Raw genomic sequence first — 18,084 nt, forward strand, 5'->3', positions numbered from 1 at the left:
CAAATTTTAAATAGCATTTTATGGCTTAGAGCAGATGGAACCAGAGCTCAATTATTCTAAGTTTAATTATCATTTGTACCAATTGGATAAACTGTCATGTTCTACACTAGTAAATTTGAAAGCAAAAATTTTAATCTAGTTTGCAATGTTTAGTATCCTACACCCAGACGAACTAACTTCAGGTCAGTAGAATCTGTTGCTTTAGGGCTACCCTGGCTTTCTTTAAATTCTTAAGCATTTGACAGTGTTCAAGTTCTGTGCATATATCTCTGTGAACACCATCTTGATAACTGATATTAGGCTTCTTAAGAATAACATAGCTGGAAGAAAATTCACAGGGAGGCAAGAGTGAGCAAAAAGGGAACATGCTTCTCATAAGCCTGACCCTTATAATCTAGGGAGAAAGTCAGATATAAACAAAGACATAGAGTTACATATAGAGCTGCAAACTGCATTAATTGCTAGGAATTTGGAGAAGATTTTCCAGGTGACCAGTCATTTCATCTTCCTAATAGCACCATCTAGTTGGTCTTATCCTGCCCATTTTATATAGAAAGAAAAAGAAGCAGAGAAGGCCTTCAGAAAATAAAATCAGTAAATCCTGTGAGAAATGATAACTAATCTAAGATCTTCCCTTGAACCCTAAGACCAATGTTATTTCTAAAGTCTATGCAAATCCCATGTCAACATTGTAATGTTGTGGTTTTTTTGGATGTGTCCACTTGGCTGAGCTGTAATCTAGGTGTTACTGTGGAAGGCTTTTGTAGATATGATTAAAGTCCATAATTAACTGACTTGAAGTGAAGGAGGTTATTTTAAAATCACCTGGGTGGGCCTGGTTCAATCAGTTGAAAAGTCCTAATAGCAGAGCTTCGGCCTTGCTGTAGAGGAAGAAGTTCTGCCTGTGGACAGCAGCTTTCAGTCCAGGTCCTAGGGTTCCAGCATGCCTGTGTTGTAGACTTGCCCTACCATTTTCAAACTTGCCTAGCCAGCTCTCACAACACATACACCAATTCCTTGCTATGACTCTCTTAAAACATCTCTCTTACTGGTAATTTTCTGACTGAGCTCTGGTTTAAACATTTATATATGTACCTAATCCAAGGTATATGAAGTTAACTTTTTAGGTAGCAGTGAAATATTTTGGAAAATGAATGAATTAAAATAAATATGCAAACTGTTTTTTCCCCCCAGAAGAACATATGTGTAAAAAAATCATTATAATGTGTCTGTTTTTCAAAGACAGTTCTTAGGGCTTCCTCGGCACCAACCTGGCAAGGAGTGAAACAGTGGCCTTTCTTTCATGGTCTTGGGAAAGGACATTAAACTAGAATTCAGAAGACTTGAGTTTAGCCCTCAGACTTTCCAATTTGTCCCTCCAGAAAGGAGATGGAGCTTTTGCAAATCTCATCTTTCTCAGTATCGTCTGAAGCTCAGGATTTTGCCTTGCCTACCCACTGTGCTTGCTGTGAGCATTATAAGAGATTATGGATGTGAAAGTACTTTGCTTGGCATTAATGCTTTTAACAAAATAATGAGTAGAGCAACATGGCAGATTCCATTCTGAATCTGTAGTATATGCTAGATCTGTAGCTATGCCTCAGCGGTTTTGCACAGCATCGGAGCACAGATGCTTTCTTCGTATTTTGACTTACATGGATGCAAATTGCAGGCAACAGAACAATGTTGATATTACATGTCAAAGCACAATAGGAAATAGAATAAAAAAGGTTATAATCAAGCTACACAATCTATTCAGTCTTCTTTTCCTCTGCAATATGTCAAATGCTATTTCCTGGAATTTGAAGCACTTTATGATTAAGATTATTTAAAGGTGTATCTTCCCCAAGTTAGAAATCACTTACAAAATTTAGGAATAGGAAAAAAACACACACATACACACAAACACATATTCTTCATCTTCTAGATTTCTTGTCATCATTTTATTAAAGAAAGTATATTTTATATACCTCTTTGCCCTGACGTTGAGAGCTTTTTTGTGTTTGTTTGTTTAAAAATCTACCAATGTGACACACATACAACCTAAAATTTTCTCTTTTAACCACATTCAAATATACAATAGTGTGAAGTTTTTTGTACTGAGGTATTATTTTTTTACCAGGAAAAACAAAGGGTAAAGAGAGTAGTGTCATTATGCTATTATAGACCAGTGATGTTTCTAAGAATTTCAAGAAAATAGAAAAAAGACGTAGAATACCACAATTTTCAGAAATTGATATGGATGTCATATCTGAAACCTTTCAAAGTTGAAACAGTCACAAAGAGTCTTCTCTACACCATGTCTTTTGTTGATGAAATGATTTTTATATCCATTCATCTTAATAGTCACATTTTTAATAAAAATGTAGAAACTTTGGCTAATGAGAAAAAAAAGAAGGAAAAAAGCTATGTGCCAAAATACCTTACTTTCTATTATCTGATTTAGGTTTTGTTTTGTTTTTCTTTAGGAGATACCGGGGATTGAACCCAGGACCTCATACATGGGAAGCAGGTGCTCAACCACTGAGCTACATCAGCTCCCCAATGAGAGTTGGGTTTTGGGGGGTTTTGTTTGTTTTTAGGGGGTACCTGGGAGTGAATCCAGGAACCTTTACATGGGAAGCAAGCATTCAACCACTTGAGCTACATCCTCTCCCCCGATTTATTTTTAATAATAATCCTAACAGAGACATCTTAGATTAGAAGTTAAGTGGCTTGTCCAAGGTCAAGTTTAACCAAAAAAAAATATATTCCATATTCAAAGGTTTTTCATCCAAAGTGTCCATTACCTGAAGCATTTTAATGACAATGCTATAGACATTGATAAACAAAGCAAACAATTGAAAAAAAAAAACTACTCTAAATTGGAGAGGCAGACTTCTTGGCCTTTCTTGGTGATAAGCAGAGTGGAACATTTCTCATTCTGAGATGGGTTGTAAAATGCCGTTTTGTTTTACTTAGTACTTTAATTACCTTTCTCCAAATTAGACTGTTGAGAACAAGCTATACTTACATTTAAGCTCTCAGTAAAGCCAAACTCACTTGTCTTCTAACAGGGATAATTAAATTGCTTTTATTTATTGTGCTATTAAAATTAGCTATTTCCAAGTATAAAAATAAAACAAATCAAAAAGGAAAAAGTAATACAAGCAATGTTCCAAACTGGTAGAATATAAAGTATCTGTTCCTTTAATGGTCAGCAGCAAGATAACATGCCTGTCATCACTATTATTGTTTAACATTGTACAAAGGGTACCAGCTGATGAAACCAGACAAGAAAAAACAATAGAGTTAAAGTGAAGAAGAAAATGCAGATATTATTATAATTATTTGGAGACAGCATGATAATCTATAATAGACAATTAGAAATTATATAAAGTTCAGAAAGATTGACAGATATAAAGATAAAATTAAAAAATCAGTAGGGGCGGTGGACTTGGCCCGGTGGTTAGGGCATCTGTCTACCACATGGGAGGTCTGCAGTTCAAACCCCGGGCCTCCTTGACCCGTGTGGAACTGGTCCACGCACAGTGCTGATGCGCACAAGGAGTGCCATGCCACACAGGGGTGTCCCCCGCGTAGGGGAGTCCCACGCACAAGGAGTGCGCCCCGTAAGGAGAGCCAGCCAGCGCAAAAGAAAGTGCAGCCTGCCTAAGAATGGTGCCACACACACGGAGAGCTGACACAACAAGATGATGCAACAAAAAGAAACACAAATTCCTGTGCTGCTGACAACAACAGAAGCGGACAAAGAAGAGGACGCAGCAAACAGACATAGAGAACAGACAACTGGGGTGGGGGGAGAAGGGGAGAGAAATAAATAAATAAATAAATCTTTTTAAAAAATCAATAGGGCCCCTTTTCACCAATGAACACCATTTAAAAATTTAAGAGAAAATAAAGTCCTTTAGTTTAACAACAAAACTATAAGGTATCTAGAAGCTAATTTAAGAAAGACTTTCATGGAGAGAAATATAATAATACTATAAAGGACACAATAGAAAACCATAATATAGGGAGAATTATACCACAAGGAATATAGTGACTTAGTATGATAAAAAATTAACTTATTACCAAATTAACTGTTAATTTCTAGAACACTGTTAATAAGAATGCTAAGTTTTTTTGAATATTGATCAATTAATTCAAAACATGTATATGATCATTAATGGTATTCTAATAGCAAAGGCAAGTGAAAAGAATATAAAAAAGGAGGTAGGATATCTTTTTTGCCAGTTAGTAAGGTATATTATGAAGTCATGGTAAATTAAACAGTGCCATACAATTGCAGCAAAGGAGAAATCAACCAATGAATCAGAGTATAAAGTCAGCAGTTGACCTATGTGTATTTGGGAATTTTTAGTTTATAATGATAATACTGTCAAATACTAGTATTCCAATGTGGAAAAGATGACATTTTTAATTTTTTAAAAAGTGTTGGAAATATTGACTCACTGTGAAATAATAATGAGGAGGAACTGAGTAAATAATTATAGTACATACAATGTGTCGGGTGATAATCTAATCACTTTAAATGTATTAACTCTTTCAATAAAATAATTCTATAAAGTAGGCCACTATTATTATCTGCATGAGGAAATTAAGGGATAAGTAAATTGCACAAGGTGACACACATGAAATTAGCAGAGTCAGGAATACAAACCTAATTGTTTGATAACAGAATCTGTGCTCTTATCCACTGTACTTTACTACCTCTAGAGAGGAAAAAATTAATTCGATCCCTACCTCATACCATAGACAAAATAAACTCTAGATGGTTTAAATATGTATACATGAAATATCAGTCTAATAACATTAATTGCCAAGTAATATACAAAATCAGCAGATATATTATTTAATGGGAATTGGTATTTGTAATTTCTGAAGCCAGAAATATTAATGTAGGGTACAAGGGACCCTGCAAATCAACAAGAAAACACCCATAAAGCCAATATAAAAATAGCAAATGAATTATAAGCAGGTCTGCCAAATAAGAATATGAATAATTGGCATTAAAAAAAACATATACTACCTTATGTGCTTGAGGTTATCAAAAATTAGAATGCATTCTATTACAACCAAGTACTTGATAATGTGGCTATAAAATGTCATAACCATTTTAAGAATAATCTGAAACAACTCAGTAAAACTAAATTATGCACCTCTGTTCTAGCCATTCTATTTCTGGGTGTATCCTCAAAGACAACCTAGCAAAGTGGCTCATGGTGATATGTATAAAGATATATATTGCTTGTAGTAGTTAGTTTTGATGGCAACTTAAAAGACATTACCATGACATATATGAAAAGAATTCTAAAGAAGCGACCATAAGGAATAACCTAAGAAACACGCATAGAAACAAAAATTGATATCAGAAACATAACTTTCAATGAGAAAAGGTAGACATAAAACAAGAGATATAAAACATGTTTCTTATATGTTTTATAAGAAAGAAACTACAATTTTGCCCAAATGCACATGGGTATTTCACCCTGCAGGTCGGACAGACACTGGAAACGTAACTGTAAAAGTGATCTATTTTAGATAGGAAGAACTAGGTGCTATGTAAGCGACCGTCAGTGGGAAAGAGGCTTGTTTGCACAAGTCTATCTTGTCCATATCTGTATTAGTCAGCCAAAGGGGTGCTAATGCAAAATACCAGAAATCAGTTGTTTTTTTTAAAGGGTATTTATTTGGGGTAGGAGCTTACAGTCACCAGGCCATAAAGCATAAGTTACTTCCCTCACCAAAGTCTTTTGCCATGTGTTGGGGCAAGATGGCTGCCAGGGTTCAGGCTTCCTGGGTGCCTCTCTTCCCAGGACTTGCCTCTTTCTGGGCTCAGCTCCTCTGTTTTCTCCACAAGACCAGCTGTAGATATGAAGCTTTCTAGGCTTTGCCTCTCCACAAGGCCAGCTGTAGACTTTCAGGCAAATGGCTCTGTCTCTCTCTCCAGGGTCTCTGGTGAGTCTAAGGGGCCATCTCTATTCCTCTGTGTTCTTCTCCTCTGACCTGTATGTTCACTTCCCAGGCTCCAGCTCAAAATTAACTCCAACATCAAAGCGCCAACATCAAACTCTAAGTCTGTCCTCTGCGACCCCTTTTATCTATAAGACTCCACCCACCAAGGGGCAGGGACTCAACACCCAACTGATTGGCCCAACCAAAGCCCTAATCATAATTTAATTAAGTAAATGTGAAACTTCAGCCAGACCAGTTTACAAACATAATCCAATATCTATTTTTGGAATTCATAACTATATCAACCTGCTACGACACCTGATACATTGTAATGCAGTAGCAAACGCTTGTTGAAATAAATTCTCCTAACCACTGAGGTAAGAAAGATCTCATACATTAGGCACTTTACCTCCCTCTTCCACTTTTTTATGATCAGTCAGCCCTGGTGGTTTACTTGTTTGGTGTGTGTGTGTGAGGGCCTCTATATCATGGTACAAATCTTCCATTAGGTATTATCTTGTATCTTCCCACAATTAGCTCATGAACCTCCAAGATAGGTTCAGCATCAATGAAGAAATTGGCGTCTTTTTCGTTCTCTTCTTCTGAGCTCACACTATTCCACTTCTGTTTCCACCCCCAAACTGATGAAACCTTATTTGCATTTTCAATGGCTAAACAAAGTAACAGTAATCCCTGGCTAGACATTCCCACCGAGGTGCCTCCTTTTGCGCTGATCTCTTACCCGCTGGCAGTTCCCACCCCCTGCTTACTGGCTGATTTTAGGCTGCAGCTTTGCTGCAGGTTTGCAGGTGTGTCGCTGCTGCACACTAGCCTCAGGTCTGTACTGGTTAGGTGCAGAAGGCAGGAAATGGAACCACTGGGAGGTATTAGGGAGGACAGCCAGGCTACAACATTTGTTGAGGAACCTTAGGAACCTGAAGCTCTGTTCGTATTTGTGTGTTGTTTTACCTCCTACACTACAGGAACTGAGAAAAGACTGTGACTTCCTTCTGGTTGAGAGGAGCCCTAGAAGGACGAGGCAGGAACAGAAGAGGGTGCAAAGGGGCTGGCTGCTTCCATCCTGGCAGGACTGGGTTTAGGTGCTAAAGGAACCATAACATTTTTCCATTTCTCCAGGGTAGTCCATGAGGGGGGGTAAAAGGAGAGTAGCTGAAGAATTAGGCAGAAGCCAGGGCTGGACAGAAAGCAGAGCTGACAAACACAGGATAATAACAACGTAAGTCATTCTCTCTCCCGTCACCTTCCACCCTCCACCATAAGCCAGCACCTGATGAGACAGAGCCTATTTGATGCCAGGCACCCTGTCTCATTTCTCTATATTGTCCGACCTCCAGAGCTACTAAAAGGTGCTCAATGCTTCCTTTTAATTTTTAACCAGCACATATGGTTCTGTTTTATTTTTTTTTTTAATTTTCTCCCCCCTCTCCACCCAGCTGTTTGCTGTGTCCATTCACTGTGTGATTTTCTGTGTCTGCTTTCTTTTTCTCTACTCTCCTTGTTTTCTCCTCTAGGCTTCAATTCTGGGGCCTTTCGATGTTAGAGGGATACCCTGTTGCTTGCACACTTCAATTCCTGGGTTTCTGTCACGTCTCGCCTTGACTCTCCCCTGAGTCTCTCTTTTGTTACATCATCATCTTGCTGTGTCGCTTGCCACGTGGGCCTGGCATGCCTTTACCAGGAGGCCCTGGGGATCGAAACTGGGTCCTCCCATATGGTAGACAGAAACCCAATCACTTGAGCCACATCTGCTTCCCTCAGTGCTTTGTTGGATGATCAACTGAACTGATTAAACATAAATTAATATAATTTTATCTTACATATTTAGAAAAGTTGAGAAGACACGAGGGGTGATGGTGATACTATTTCTTTTATACAGATTTAATTGAAATGCTGTTACAAATTATATTTCCATACATTTCTCTAACAATGTTGGAAATCACGTTTTTATATTTCAATAGTGCTCCTTTAACTTATATAAATAGGTCACTATCAATAGAGCAAACAAAAATTAACAAACTATCCTTTTGAAGAATAACTTTAAATTCAGCCCTTATATATTAATCAGCTACCTTTAATAGAAATGCAAATTAGGAATTAATAACTGTTGAATTATTACACATATCCAAAAAAAATCTTTTCACCTTTAATTTGCAAATCCTAATGCCTATGTGTACATGTTTAAAACAAAATTACATGAAGTCCGATAAGCATGGATAATGAAGTGAGTTATAGGAGAGCAAAATCCTCAAGCAAAACAAAACTCAACAAATAATCCAACACACTCTCCAAAAGTGCATTGAATTTTTTTCTCTACTCCATTGGAATATTGGGGCAGGAATTATCTTCTAGGAATTTAAAGCCCATCACTCCTTTTGTCTGACCCTAAATCCTTTGATAAATTGTAAATACAGAAAAAATCAGGTGTGAGAAAAAGCACAAATATATTCCTGAGGTAGAAGTTTCTGTGGTTTCCAAATGAATGTTTGGGTTATTTGATTATAAACATAAAGTCACCTAGCATTGATTGCTAGCAACCCATGCCCTGTCACTTGCAGAATATATGACATTTGACAAATGTCCTACCTATTACACCTCATTGATATTTTGCTTAGGATTAAATGAATGGTTCTTTCTTACTTTCTTACTAGTACTGTGGTCCCTGGCCATGGAAGGTCATCAGAACGCGTTTGTAAATGGGGACTTTGAGGACGTTATTAGTTAAGGTGTGCTCAAACTGAATGAGGGTGGGTCTCAATTCCAGTATGGCTGAAGTCCTTACAAGCAAAGGAATTGGACCCAGAGGGGCACTGGGCAGCAGCCAGGAGCTGGGAGTCAGCAGAACCTACCCGAAAGAGAATGAGAGATACTGCCATGTGCATGTACCAGAAAAGCCAGGAACCCCCCAAGCCTGCTGGGCAGTCAGAAAGTACTGGCTCCAGGAGGAAACCAGCCTTCTAATCTCTAAAACCATGAGCCGACAAATTCCTGTTGTTAAGGCAACCCACTGCAAGGGCGATGGAGACGGTGACGGTGGAGATGGTGGTGGATAAAAAGTACAAACCTTATCATAGTCTACGCTAAAGCGTTTTTGACTCATAAATATGACTGACTCCAATAGTTGAACTCTACTGTATAGAAAATGGCAAAGGCTTCTCAACATTTCTCCCCACGTGAGAGTGATTTCATCCTGTTTATCAACCAGGGAAGTCATCCTCAGGGGAAGGACCAGAACTGTCTTCAAGGACGTTGAGCCGTGCAGTCCCACAGAGGCCCATGTTCCTACGGTCCCTGCCCTTGATTTAATGCTCTGCTCTCTCCATCTGCAAGTTCTTACTAATGTTTGAACAAGGGCCCTGCATTTTCATGCTGTACTGGTTGCATCCAATTATGTAGCCAAACCCATTAAAAACTAAACATAGGAAGCAGCTCAAAGTTTTAAATTTAGTTTTTTAAATTTCAGAGTATACTTCCTAATAAATTTAATGATATAATTTGTTTCTTAGTTGGACCATTCACATCCTCTCTATTCCATAATCATGTCAAACTATTCAACCTACCAGTCAGTTACTAGCTCTGCATTTTGGGGCAGGTTGGTTACCTGAAACCAATTCCTCAGTTTCCCTTCTCTGTACATTGGGAATAATAATACTAAACTCAAAGAGCTGTTTTAAGGATTAAAATAGAACAATATATTTAAAAACATTTTACTCAGTATCTAAAGTATGGAAATAGCACAATGCTAAATGCAACTATTATATAATATTGTTAAATATATGGTGTTACAAAAATGTTATCTAGGGTAAAGCTAATACTTTACAAAATAATAATTATGTGATCAATGAATAGTTGGGAGAACAAGTAATATGTACATGATTTTAACAATTTCCTTTAGAATCATGGACATTAGGTTTTAAACTTTTGACATAGTAGCCTATCTTATATTTGTCTGGTCCCCCCCTTTTTTTTTTTTAAAGATTTATTTATTTAATTAATCCCCCCTCCCCGGTTGTCTGTTCTTGGTGTCTATTTGCTGCATCTTCTTTCTTTGTCCGCTTCTGTTGTCAGCGGCACGGGAAGTGTGGGCGGCACCATTCCTGGGCAGGCTGCACTTTCTTTCGCGCTGGGCGGCTCTCCTTATGGGTGCACTCCTTGCGCATGGGGCACCCCTACACGGGGGACACCCCTGCGTGGCAGGGCACTCCCTGCATGCATCAGCACTGCACATGGCCAGCTCCACACGGGTCAAGGAGGCCCGGGGTTTGAACCGCGGACCTCCCATATGGTAGATGGACGCCCTAACCACTGGGCCAAAGTCCGTTTCCCTGTCTGGTCCCCTTTTTGACTACCACCTCCATCCCTCCCCATTTCAAAGTTTCAGATAAAGTAGGATACTTAAGGAAATAGTGCTACTAAGAGTTTGGCTGATATCAAATCCAAGCTCTTCCCTTCACACCAGTCAGATATCTCAGACATGATGATGAAACACTGTGTAACACTTAAAAGGAACCGAAATCGCAGTTCCTGTCAGGAAAGGGGTTATAACCTTGTTAAGCAAAATGGAACACATGAATAGCAATACTCATGAAACCAATAGTGGTTATGATAGTATTAATATAAAATGAGATGCTCATTTCATGATTTGAATATTACTGCAAATTTGAAATAGTCACTTAACTACATAACACCATGGCATGCTAAGTATCGATCCTGAAGAATTCGTAAAGCTTCTCAACCCTGTGCTGCCAAAATGTTCTCCACCGATGAGGACTTCAGCCTGTCATAATCTGCCTGCCACTCAAATACAACCTACTATCATACCTGGGGGAATTAACTGACTCTAATACTTTCATATTTCTGTTCCAAAATTTTGACAGTGTAAAATGTATTTTTGCTATTGTTGAATATATTAATAAATCTTAATATTATGGCTTATGGGGAACATAGAAGCATAATAGCTGAAGTCAAGTTCACCTAAATAAGATTGCCTCTGCCCAAATTCTAACTCCATTACTTACTGGATTGCGACCTTGGACAAATTACCTAACCTCATCAAAAGGTGGTTATCTTATTAATACTGTGGAGCTAATGGTAAGAATGGTGGTGAGGAATAAATAAGGCAATCATCTGAAGCCTTTAGTGAAGCCCTGGCAGAAGGTAAACACTCAATATGTGTTAGAAGTGATGAAAAGGAGGACAATGACGATGATAATGGTGATGATGACAAAGATGATGATTAGATTGTTAAACTAAGTAGATTCCTAGAAGTTGTATAGAGCTAGGTATGAGACATTATGCAGCTTTCAGCCTAGCAGCAAAGAAAGAACGTATGTTTACTGGAATACTCAAAAACTAACCTTTTGAGTAAGATAGATATTTATGGCAGTAAACACTTTTAGGGAAGTGGATGTGGCTCAACTGATAGAACATCTGTCTACCACATGGAGAGATCCAGGGTTTGATCCCCAGGGCCTCCTGACTATCTGGTGAGCTGGCCCATGCACAGTGCTGCCCCACATAAGGAGTGCCATGCCACGCAGGGGACCCACACTTGCAAGGAGTGCATCCCACAAGGAGAGCTGCCCCGCATAAAAAAAGGGCAGCCTGCCCAGGAGTGGTGCTGTACACACGGAGAGCTGATGCAGCAAGATGACTCAACGAAAAAGAGATGCAGTTTCCCTGTGCCTCCAGATAATGCAAGTGGATGCAGAAGAACATGCAGCGAATGGACATAGAGAGCAGACAATGAGGGGGTGTGGGTGGCGGGAAGAGAAATAAATAAAATAAATCTTTAAAAATGAATAAACAAAATAAAAACACTTCTACATAAATAATGAATAATGTAGTAACTAAATACATATATACAAGGGTGGTTTTGTATTATAATTGTAGCCAATATATTTACTAATGTTTCTAGAGTTTTAATTATTTTAAATGTACTACCAAGAGTTCTTAAACATAAAAGGCTGAAAATGTGGAGAAACCTTTAATAAGGGAACAGAAAAAAAGAGTGAAAACATTTACTAATATTCTATTCTGTGCCAGGAACTGTGCTTAAGCCTTTACATTTTTCAGACAATCTAATCTTCAGAGTTTTCTGTAAGCTTTGAGGAAAAAACTGTTTATTACCCTCTCACAGATAAGGAAATTTGATTGGAAAGAAAGATTGTGAAACTTCTCTAATGCCCCCATAGCTGTATTTAAAAAAAACTAGGAGAAAAGAGTAATTGTCAACTCTCAGTTCCAAAGGTAGAAGTGATTGCCTTATTTCCTTTAACTGCCCTACTGAAATCATCATCTTCCTCTACAAAAGACAGAAACATGAAGAGCTCACTAAGGATAATTCCCCTAGAAGTAAGCTGCACTTAAATGACCTGATAATCCCCTGGTGGCAATGGCATGTATCTTGGAAGAAGGGGTTGCGATTTCAGTGACTCGGTAAAGATTGGCACTAGGTTCAAAAGTGTACTTATCTATTCTAATTAGAAAACCTATATGTGGCAACTATGCTGCTATAGAAAAATAAATGTACTCATGAGCCAAAGGAACGCTTGGTTAAATTTGGAGTCCATGCATTACTTGGGAAATATGCCTCCATTTTCTTAATCATACTGTCCTCATGTAAAATGTAAGGGAAATACGAACTTTAACAAATGATTATCATGCTTCAAATAAGTAATAGAGAGAACTGATAAACGCTTAAGCATTGTACAAATGAGCGCTATTATGATCTTATCAGCTCAAGACCGAACTAGAGGCTATAAAAATTCTTATGAAACTGAAGACTATTAATCAGCTTTATTAATCTAGTGAATTGCTAAAATATTCTCTTATTTGTCAGCTTTGTTCACAAATTTCTTCAATATCATTTGTTTTGGGTTGACAAAGGTATGTGCTATCTATACACTGTAAATGCATGATGTGAATCTTAGTTTTGTCTCCACATACATCTGAAAATTAATAATTGTTCGTGACTATACAGTTGATCACAACACTGCAGTCAGTCATTAAAGATAAATGCACATGCTAATTTCAAGGTAGATTTATTTGTAAAATATACTTACCATTGTGATACTAGAGCCCAGTAGTACAAAGCGGGCAGTGGGACAATAGGCAATGGGTTTGGGCTAGAAAGAATTAGAAAAATAAGTACTTGGGGTTAGGAAGAGTTATGGAAAGATGGTTGGCAGAGAAGGAATGGCAGGGAAAGAGGATAAAAAAGCAGGAATATAAAGCTGCAGAGTCATAGGAACATAATCCTGAATAAATTCAGGGGAAGGAGATGAGATGTACATGAGCGACTGACGGACAAGGGCAGAACGGCCTGCTCCACCCAAGTGGCCCTCAGCAATGCAATATCACAGCTGCAGTAGAAATTAGAAACAATCCTGTGATACTTTCTGATTTAGGTAAGTGAACAAAGTTTATGCTAAACTCTTTCCTTTATAGTATTCCTAAGACAGCTGGCATCTATGGAATCTCCAAAAAGCCAGAATATTTAGCAGTCTACTCTATAGTTAAAAAGAAAACAACAAAAAAAACTTTTTCAGTCTAATCTTGACCTTTGTCTTGTAGGTCAATAGAAATAACAGATTTTAATGCATGATTATGAGAGATTAATTAAAATCTGAATATATATATTAAAAGTTGCTAAACAGGTAGACTTTTGGTCATGTGGAGATATGTGGGGGGACATTTGTGTTAGAAGTGAAAGCGTGATCAGCAGAAAAGTTTTATAATTTCAGGAAAATGCATCTTCAATAGTCATGGAAGAATGGCACATTTTCTTGAAATTCTACTGCACTTTACATTTGTTTCTTGCTTTTCCAGCTGGTTATTTATGTAATTTAATCTAGTGCTGACCAAATGAAACATAAAATCTTAATAATCATGAATCTGAGAGTTATCTTAAACCTAAAGATGTCATTAACCAAATGTGATGTTTAATTAGTCCTTGAAAGACTGTATATTATTTCAGCTTAGTTCATCTGACTCCTGACATAATGCCTTTCACATAATAGATATTGAGTACAAGCTCTAAAGAGCTTTACTTGGTATATAAAGACTACATAAAATTACGCACTTGTGACACCTGCTTTTTTTTTCCTTCTGACAATCATATATACTCTTCAACAATTTTTCTTAAAATTAAAGTTTGGATCAGTTCATCCCACAGATGTATTTAAAAATATCAATGTTAGATACATAAATCAAAATTTACGTATCTAAGGTAGGCAAGCATCTTTGAGACTCAGTGTTGTAATAACTGGCAGAAGGCAGAATATAGATGGCCTTTTCATTTTTTTTTAATCAATTTTTATTCTCCTCTTAACATTATTTGAGTCCACAGGTATCTACTGCTTCACCACACCCTTTGTTGCTATGTGGTGTCCTTGTTATAACATATTGTTCAATGAGAAAGAAATTCAAGAGAAAAAATATAATTGAATTACATAGCAAGAGAGAATGGATTCAGCTGTAAGAAAATTTGGAAGAAAATTTCCCAAACGACCTGAGACGTAATTACATGTTTCCTTACCAAGTTAAAAAATCCTGTCCTGTATCTCACCTCCGTCTCCCCCCTATACACAAAGAGAACTCAGACACTGAATAGTTCTTGCCTGCTTCTGTGGTCGCAAAGGTGCTGGGAGCTGGAATCTCCAAAATCCAAGAATCCAGACTCCAGAGACAGGCCCCTTAAACAGGACACAGTGCTTCCTTTTTAAAATTGGGAAAGGGCACTTTGCTTTTTTGTCTTTTTAAGCAAATCCTCGAAAGGAGTTTTGGAGTAACTTTTCTCTATGAATGAACTGCTAAAAGTGATTTTTGTTAATTAAAAATCCAAGGCAGTGCCATTGCCTATCTCTAATAAATTTATTTTCTATTTAGTGAAGAATATAAAAGGTAAGTCATTTCCAAACTCTCATTTGATTTTCTATTTAAAATGGTACACTAAAATAAGTAGATTATACATGGGTTTTGCTTTTGACTCACTAGCCATATTTACCTAATTTGGCAAAATGAAAATACCTACTGACAAAATGATAACAGTGACATCACTACCCCAAGACATTTACATGCTGTTTTGTGCTTTAAAAATTTCCTTCAATTGCAGTAATTCCTATAAGACACAGAATAACCCCATTGGGATAGATAAGGCTAGTATCTGTATTTTATACATAAAGAAACCAAATCCCTAGGAATTTCAGTGATATACCTAAAAACTCTCACGTGGAGTGATGTATCTAGGCTAGAATTTAGGTCTCCTTCATTTTAGTCCATTGTTCATTCTGCTATATTATGTCACCTCTGAATATTTCCATAATACTATTAGAGGAAAAATTGAAATGAAATAAAATGGACACCATAGCTTACCATATCAATTCAGAGACAAAGCCCCATTAATAACAATAACATCTCAGAAGAACATAAATTCTACATGTATCCTCTACAGTAATCACATGCTAATTTTTAACATTGTAAATTAAATCACAAGTGGTGCTACACAAGCACAAGAAAGTTACCCCTTTTGAGTTGTTTATGGTCTACCCCAGACATGATGCTCTCTCCCATGCCTTTATTTTTTATTTTTTATTTATTTATTTTATCAGAACTTCATTCCTTTTAATGGCTGGACAATATTCCATTGAATGTATATATCACTTTTGCTTATCCATTCATCTATCAATCAACATTTGAGTTGTTTCCATCTTTCAACTATTGGGACTACTGCTGCCATAAACAACTATTTTCAATTCATTGGAGTATATATCTAGAAGTAGAATTGCTGGGTTATATGGCAATTCTATATTTAACTTATTGAGGAACCCAGGTATATATATATTTTTTTCATCATGGCACATTCATTGCATTTGGTAAATACATTTTGGAGCACTGCTGCACCACATGGATAGTGGTTTACACTGTAGTTTACGCTCTCCCCCAGTCCACCCAGTGGGTCATGGCAGGACATACTATGTCCAGCATCTGTCCCTGCAGTACCACCCAGGACAACTCCAAGTCCTGAAAATTCCCCCACATCATATCTCTTCTTCCCTCTCCCTACCCTCAGCAGCTACCATGGCCACTTTCTCTACATCAATGCTACAATCTCTTCCATTTCTAATGACAATAGTTCCATAGTAGAATATCAGTAAGTCCACTCTAATCCATACTCTATTCCTCCATCCTGTGGACCCTGGGATGGTTATGTCCACTCTCCCTCTATATCAAGAGGGGGCTTAGATTCCACATGGATGAGGGATAAAATTCTCCTGCCTGTAGTTGTAACACTCTTGGCTCCCTGGTGTGGTGGTTGACCTTCTTCATCTCCCCGTTAGCTGGCCAGGGTAAGTCCAATAAACCAGAGGGCAGGAGTTGCATGTCTGCTGAGGCTCAGGGCCTGGCTGTCACATGGACAGTCCAGAGATTCAAGTCTCCTGAGTATACACCAACCCCAGCACCAAACACAGGTCCAGTAAAAGTAACAGAAGAGGCATGTGTAGCAAGGTCATATCTGAGTCCAACTCCATCACACTCAGGAACACAAACTCCAAAGTAGGGCTAACTGACATGGCTCTGAACTCCAGAGCCATCTGCCATGATTGTAGAATCTGTGGGTCTCTGTAGCATTCAAGAGAACCCGTACCTGGGCTTCTACCTACTTTGGCTGTCTCTGGGACACTGCTGAGGTGTGCATAAGCATTACCCCTCTGATGACCTCCTGACTTTTTTTTGGAGATTCATATCCATATAAACTCATTTGTTCTTTCCATTTCCCCCTTTTATTCAAGGTCAGAAAAAGTTTTTAACTCCTGATATAATATGTAGGCTGAGATATTCTGCTGGTCTGAGTTGCCCCTTTTATTCGAGGTCTTTTTCTAGTTACATCATCAGTTGGTGCTTGGTAGTAATCCCTCAGCGCTAGGGAGGCTCATCCCCAGGAGTCATGTCCCACTGTGGGGGGGAGGTAATACATTTACTTGCTGAGTTTGGCTAAGAGAGTGGCCACATCTGAGCAAAATGGAGGCTCTCAGGAGGTAACTCTTAGGCACCCTGCAGCTGTAGGCCTAGTTCATTTTTCAGGTACACAGGCTCATAATCGTAGCCATCAGGATCAAGGGCTCATTGTCAGACCATCCGTCTGTATTGGTCTTTGCCATTGCACTTGGGGGATTGTTGCTGTTCCATTGGGGAATGTGATGAGCTCCCCTGGCTGGGAACTCAGCACTCCCTCAGTTGTCGTTTTAAACTGTAATCATTATGAAAATATCCAAACATTTTTATGTGCCTTGTATATATGCCCTGGAGAACTCCCTCCCAATCATGTGTCCCCCATCAATAACTCCCCACACCCCATGTTCCTCCCCTGCCATAGATGAACCTCTCTGTGGTCCCAAACTTCTCTAAAAAATAAGCCTAATGTATTGCCAGGTTCCATTCATAGTAAAATGGAATATAGTGATGGGTTTAAAGGTTAGATATAGAATACATACAAATTTAGAAAAATTAAATAAAGTAAAAATAAATTGGGATATCAAAAAATGAAAAAGCTTTGTGTTTGATGTTTTGCCTTTCATCACTGCTATAGGCATTGCCCTGTATGTACAGTGGCAAGGCAGTTTCTTCCATTTATTCCTAAGTGTCTCTATCCTTTCTTTTTTTTTTTCCTAAGTGAAAGAAGCACTTCTCAAAAATAAGGGGAGATTTGTGGAGCAATTCATGTTTGCTTAAGAAATATTTCATAAGGATAGAACAGAGCTTAGAAAACTTTTTCTTCTTTAATAGTAGGGCAGATAAGGAATCACAGTGTAATTTAAAAGAGCAAACCTTCTTTAAGAAAGTGAAGTAATATAAATAATGTAGAAATGTGCTTTTCACAGATGAATGGATAAATGGCAACAGTAAGAAAGAATCATAGACATATTCCATGGTACAATATGATATTTTCAGCATAAGAAAATTTGGATTTAAAAGAGACATAAGGCTTACTTGTTTCATTCTTTAAACTGGACATTATATTTTCATATAAGTTTATAAAGACATTTGTTTAGGCTTTGCATACCAAAATTGCTATAAATTAATGAATTCAGTTATTGTTTATAATTT

At 37.8% G+C, this 18,084-nt stretch overlaps 1 non-coding gene across 1 annotated transcript; it reads right to left on the bottom strand.

The window, feature by feature from the left end:
* Positions 1 to 2,466: 2,466 nt before the first annotated feature.
* On the bottom strand, positions 2,467 to 2,541 carry TRNAG-CCC (transfer RNA glycine (anticodon CCC)). Its single transcript has one exon. It is a non-coding gene; the product is annotated as a tRNA-Gly (tRNA).
* Between the last annotated feature and the right edge of the window lie 15,543 nt (positions 2,542 to 18,084).

The sequence above is a fragment of the Dasypus novemcinctus genome, chromosome 10 (assembly GCF_030445035.2).
Source record: "Dasypus novemcinctus isolate mDasNov1 chromosome 10, mDasNov1.1.hap2, whole genome shotgun sequence".
Taxonomy (NCBI): Eukaryota; Metazoa; Chordata; class Mammalia; order Cingulata; family Dasypodidae; genus Dasypus; species Dasypus novemcinctus.